Source organism: Schistocerca gregaria, chromosome 2, assembly GCF_023897955.1.
Source record: "Schistocerca gregaria isolate iqSchGreg1 chromosome 2, iqSchGreg1.2, whole genome shotgun sequence".
In the NCBI taxonomy this organism is placed as follows: Eukaryota; Metazoa; Arthropoda; class Insecta; order Orthoptera; family Acrididae; genus Schistocerca; species Schistocerca gregaria.
The window spans coordinates 904,531,432-904,538,250 of NC_064921.1; the positions used below are offsets into that span (position 1 = coordinate 904,531,432).

General features: G+C 40.6%; 1 pseudogene; it reads left to right on the plus strand.

The window, feature by feature from the left end:
- Positions 1-412: 412 nt before the first annotated feature.
- LOC126337221 (5S ribosomal RNA) lies at positions 413-530 on the plus strand (annotated as a pseudogene).
- The last annotated feature ends 6,289 nt before the right edge of the window (positions 531-6,819 follow it).

Below are 6,819 nucleotides of genomic sequence, written 5' to 3' on the forward strand. Positions count from 1 at the left end.
CCCCGCTTGCCAACAGTACTCAGCAGACCCAGGTGGTTCCCCATCCAAGTGCTTCCGAAGCCCAACAGCCCCTAACGTCGGTGATGTGACGTGAACTGGTGTTACCACTACGGCAGGGCCATTGACTGTCCAAAGGCTGATGACTCAGAAACAAACGTTAGCCAGATGCGAGTAGGTCTCCATGACTAAGGGTTCAGTACAATCTTAATTATATGTATAGACAGTTCACCGATTCTGGAAATCAAGAATCTTGACGATTTGGAACTTTTATCGACATTAATACTGGCAAGATCCTGGTGCCATGGATTGCAAGATTTTTCGAGAATTTTTTAATTTCAATAATACAAATGAGCCAAGGTCATGCAGGAGGCATACCACCATTACTATAATAATCAGTAGCTCTCCATTCAGGGCCAACGGCCTTGCCGTAGTGGTAGCACCGGTTCCCGTCAGATCACCGATGTTAAGCGCTGTCGGACTGGGCCAGAAATTGGATGGGGGACCATCCGGTCTGCCGAGCGCTGTTGCACTCAGACTTGTGAGGCAAACTGATGACTACTTGACTGAGAAGCATTGGCTCCTGTCACGTAATCTGACATACGGTCGTGAGGGCTGTGTGCTGACCACATGTCCCTCCATATCTGTATCCAGTGGTTCCTGTGGACTGAGGATGACACGGCGGTCGGTCGGTACCCATTGGACCTTCATAGCCTGTTCGGGCGGACTTCACTTCAATTCAGTCTCCATTCAGCCGACAGGGCCGCGATGGTAAAAGTCACACATCATGGAAGGAATGACTTTATTGCTCATACAATGCGTTTCGAAGTTTATTCGTCATCAGGTATCCAGGAGAGATTATAAGTCTGCGGAAGTTTGTGTCACATAAAACTTGATACGCCATATATACGTGCAACAATCACTCCTGCGTATCTGATAATGGACAAATTCCAAAACGCCAGGTATGAGCAATGAAGTCATCTCTCGCCTGATGTTTGACTTTTAAGACTGCGACCCAGTCAGCCTCAATGCAGATGTACTGACTGTTTTATTTTAAAATTTGACGTTGGATAACAAAGACAGAAGAAATACTTCCTCTTGTAATATAATTACACATTTACTATTTTTTTCTCCTCTGGTTGTTCTGTGAAAACTTAATCCTTGATAAATTTAATTCATTGGGGAGTACCTGCAGGTTTTGATGCGTGTGTTTGCGAGAAAATGTGTGACACAAAAAGCCGTGTTTTTGAATTGCATTGACTTCGAAGCTTTCAATTTCTTACTCTGGCAATGGGCCACAGAGCTTATTGTGTGACATAAATTTCAACACGGTACGTCTACCCAATCCTGATGAAAAGGGTTTGTAACAGATGGACAGACAAACAAACAGACAACAAAATTATCCCCTAAGTGTTCCGTTTTCCCAGTTAAGGCAAGGAATGCTTATTAAAAAGTATGACTAACTGAAAACCTCAGCTGCCGACAGGTGTTGGTGATATACCTCGATGTGGACAGCTGAAAATGTGTACCCCGACCCGGATTCGAAGTAGGAGATCCCGGGTTCGAGTCCCTGTCGGGGCACACATTTTCAGCTGTGGTAGGTATCTTTGTGGTATCTTGTTGAAAAGTTATTTCACAAGAGATAGGAAATTCAGTGAATTTGCGTGTGCAGAGTCGTTCCCACCCCATCACTTGATGATTCAACTGAAAGACTCAGAACCACTCAAAGATATTTTGAAGTATTCGGCTGGCTCGGCAACAATGGGTCATCACAAAATTGGGTCATCCACTCGAGAGAGCTACTGATGTTTTTTCATCTTAGGGTTCTTGAAAGATTTTGCCTTGAAGAACACTAGCGGAACCAAACACTCTAAGACAGATATGCCTATTACTGTTAACTATATTACACCTTAAACCTGCTCATGTATTGCTGTAACTCATGCATGTTTTCCTCTCAGTGAAGCGTGCTGTTTCTGCCGGCAGCTGGAGAAAGAGCAGTGACTGTTGTCTTCTGAAACGGCAGCTCTAAACAAAAATATTGGATCTTCTACATCTCTTACCTACAGGTTTACCGTCAGGAGTGAGTGATTTCAATTCCTCCTGAACACCTGTAGTAACTTTCCGTTGACGAGGTTCTTTGAAGACTGGCCTACAGGTGCTCTATAGAGCTTAGGACTTGACTGTTTGGAGACCTTTTTTCCTTCAGGATTGCTATCATAGGAGCCATCGGACATCATTCTTTCGGTAAATGCCAAATGATCCATAATATCTTTTTCTGAAAGCATAGTTTTTATTGGTTGGACATAAGCATCCTCCAGGAACATTTATGAGTAAATAATTTTACAGTTGTCCTCCCAATGATCTTCCGTCATTGCTCGTAGTTATCTGAGAAAATGAGACGTTTCGCAAGTGACTGGGCACAGACACCAATTTTATCCTTTACCACAAGATCATTTTCTTTTGTGAGTTTCATTGATCGACCATATCTGTTGCTTTCATTAACATTACCAACACCTTTATCAACATGAACTCTAACGGTTTGTGGATCAGCAGCTAATTCTAACTAACTGTAATGTTAGACACCACACTGGTATTCAGGCCTTGAATCTGAGAACGAACGAGTTCACGTTCTGGTTAGATTCTTTGTTAAAACCCATAAAAAAAGAGGAAAACACATATAACCACAAAGCAGTATACAAAGTTAAAAATTAATTCAAATAAACATTGATAAATCCATTAAATCTGAGATAAATAAACTGTTTTATCCCCCTAAACAAAAATTAGAGATAACATTAATTATTTTTCTATTGTTTCATTAGATGAAAACATAAGATCTCGTAAAAACACTAAAGAAGAGTAAATTTTCTTTAACTGCCAAGGTACAGATATAGTAATTTATTAAATTTATCTTCTTTTATAAAGTGCACCACCATAACATTTGGCAGTGGCCGACAAGTAACAATGGAAATATGTTCGCTATGGTTCATCATGTAATACAGACTACCACAAAGTTCATACAGCCAGCCCCATGTCTTGAGGTGAAGTAGCATTATCCCAAACAGCATCAAACATCTGCGAGTCTGTTAATAAATAAGGGCTAACGTTCGTCAGCCCTGTAGATATGCCACAATCCGGTTGACTCTAGTCAGTGGCTTGCGCTGAGTTCGTAGCACGGGTGACAAATATGGTGTTTAGTCTTACTGTATTATTGTCGCAAGTGAGCCATTAAAAAGCACGTGGAATATCTTTAATTGTCTCCTTTTATGTAAAGGCGTTCCTTCTCGAAAATGAAAAGGAGAATTAGGTAATTAATCTAACAATCAACCAACCCGATACAACTACTTACCTCTTTGTTCCTCTGCCTCTCGCACACAGGACGTTTTTTTTTTCTTTTTTTTCCTTAGGCGATTTATCAACAAGGCAATTGAACCATGAGGCACCTAATTGTATAAGAGATGAGGGGCGACTTCGGGAAGAATAAATGAAAAGAAAATCACTAATGTTAGCAGAATAAAGCACGCATGTTCCTACTAAGACTAACGTTCAATCGTAGCAAAGTGTGCGCTCTGCGGAGTACCATAAAGCTATTTATCGGACCCTCGCTTCGTGGACTCTTTTGTGAAGCAGGGATATTAAAGGTATCGCTAAAAATGTTATGAAGTAAACTTCAATGTCATTGCGAACATAAATCTGGAGCAGAGGTAAACGCACTTCACTTTATGTAGTTCGTAACATTGTACACTCTTCGAATGAAGAAAATGCGAAAAAGTCCTACTTTCACATATTTAACAATCTATGAACAATTTATGGACACAAAAGGCCTCATTATTGTGAGATACGAATCTAAGCAACTGTTTTAACTGTCTCTATTATAAATTCGTGAGAAAGGGATTACAGACAATGATGAGATTTCACTGTCATCGGCTGTCTCATGTTTACCTCAACTCGGTGAAGGTCACCTATGCCAAAATTAACTGTCGTGAACATAAATGGGTGTTTGACCTGAGCCGCCGTCATCTCTCGCGGATTGTAGCAAGGGATAATCGAGTTATAATGTAATAAATCATCCGTCACTTCATTGAGGGTCCACAACATTTAGTGTAGGAGCTGTCTCATCGAGAATCACTTCCTCTCAACTGGTTAACAAACCATCGACCGTGTATCCTTGGTCACCACATATCGCAACATTCAGAAATTACGATGGAAACAAGAAAAAGGCTAGAATGAGATTTTCACTCTGCACCGCAGTGTGCGCTGATATTAAACTTCCTGGCAGATTAAAACTGTGTGCCCGACCGAGACTCGAACTCGGGAAACATCCCCTAGGCTGTGGCTAAGCCATGTCTCCACAGTATCCTTTCTTTCAGGAGTGCTAGTTCTGCAAGTTTCGCAGAAGAGCTTCTGTAAAGTTTGGAAGGTAGGAGACGACATACAGACAGAAGTAAAGCTGTGAGACGGGGCGTGAGTCGTGCTTCGGTAGCTCAGATGGTAGAGCACTTGCCCACAAAAGGCAAAGGTCCCGAGTTCGAGTCTCGGTCGGGCACACAGTTTTAATCTGACAGGTAGTTTCAAGAAAACGGCCATTGGACGCTCGATGCATAGAGAAATTTTGCATGGACAAGTGAGTGTGATACACGTCGATATATGACACCAGTGTGGATACGTCATATATAATATTTGGCTGTGTATCTTGTTTACATAGTACTGGAGAGGCAGTTGTTGAATGTTTTATCTTGGAGGATCTATTTAAGTGGAAAGAAACGGATCCCCTCATGCATCTTTCATCGTCTCTCACCATCTATTGATGCAGGAGTGGACAAATATGAATGACAGATGAAGATGGATTTCTTTGGTATGGGTAAAGCGATATCTCAAATCTATTGTCCCTCCGGGTGATCATAAGTGTATGAAACCGTAGAAGGCTATTACATATGTTCCTTAGCATTCAGGAATGATATTTTTCATTCTTCTCTGTACCTACGTCGTTGCGTTCAAATATCTCAATCGCTTCGTCATCAAACTTCATCTCGTAGTGATAGCTCTGCACCTCCCCTCAATGTAGTGCAATAGCTGGCCCATGAAGTGCAGTGCTGCAGCACGATTACCTTGTAAATAAGAGTGGCTGTAAGTTTTTACTGTCGAATAAGGTATGAGATATAAGTTGCCTCATAACAGATGATAGGAGATTGGTGGGTGCGTAAGGAAAGCCCTAACCTTTCATCTCATATACTACCTCTGAAAACGTGCGTGCCAGTACACTTCGGCATGAAAATTTCTTCTCTGATAAAGAAGAAGAAAACAGTACCCATAGACAACTGTATCTTTTCGGTTTAGATACGCTACGAAGAAACATTTCTACTTATTTCTTTATAAAATTTGCTTTAATGTGAAAAATGCGTTTCACCTCTATCTGCTGATAATGGATGAGTAAAGAATTGAGCATAGGAAGTCAGATGAAACAGAATCTTTATCCCTGCCTTCCAACTGAATTTTCGCAGGATCTTTCAGCAGAAAATATCAAGAGTTGTAGAGTCACTTTACAACGAAATCCTGTATGCATAGAGGATATAATAGCAATCTTGGCACACTGTCTACTATGTTCAGATACTCACTGCCTCAGAAGTGTACTGACGCAAGTGAATGACTTGGCCTGATGCCAGATTAACTTGGTACACGTGCACGACATCGATGGGCATGTAAATGATTGCAGTTGTAATTCTCAGTGATAGGCAGAATGGCCACGAGAGAGCATTTGCATTGTTCTTGTTTAGTGTCGTTACGAAGTCTGTTGAAGTTAATAAAAGTGGGTAGCCGAGCGGTTCTAGGCGCTACAGTCTGGAACCGCGCGACCGTTACGGTCGCAGGTTCGAATCCTGCCTCGGGCATGGGTGTGTGTGATGTCCTTAGGTTAGTTAGGTTTAAGAAGTTCCAAGTGCTCAGAGCCATTTGAACCATTTTTGGACAAATGGGTGAACAGTGTCAGGTGTTGAGTGGCCGCTATAAAGGACAATGGGACATCGCGTACTTGAATGATACAGCAATATCAGCACCTGGCAGAATTTAAAGGCGGAACACACACTATTTCAAAAATACACCAAATCCACAGTTCTGGAGATATGACAATGAAATTCTGTACCACGATTTACATGAAAGTAACGCATTCACATATAAAGTCTTTAATTATGTATATTCAGCATTTGTAATGAAATTTGTTTATTTTTAAAAAAAATGTTCCTTTCTCTCAGAAAGTATTCAAGAGATATCTACAAAAAATTCTCTGTCTCATCTCTTTATGTGTTGTAAGCTTCTCTCATGAAGTTTTTGGAATAGGTCAAAAAGGAGAATTTTCTTAATTTTTTAGTTATAATTCCACAAGTACAATTTTAAATTCATACAAAATTCCAAGCACTTCACCCCATATCTCAGCTTGCAATGAGAATTGCAAAATTTGCTCTTGAGACAACGTTTATTAGGCTTACATATATATGTGTAAAAAATTTCTTAATTGCAGCTTTCATATAATCTGCGGAGAAGACACATAAAGTTCAAAAAACAAGCTTTTAAGGAAGCGCAATTTAAAGTCCAACTCAATATTTTTCCTTACGTCACGTCTTCAGAAGGCATCATGTTTGTACTCTAGGTCGTTTTTCCCTTCAAGGCATCTATTCTGGTTTCTTGTTGTCTGTCTTCTTTCCATTACTGGGTCTTAAACGACTTTTCAGCTGCAGTGACGGGCTGTAAATCTATTTTTCTCAGGATGTCGTGAGTAAAATTTCATATATTGAAGCCCATTTTTTCTAATACCTTCATCCTCTCGACATT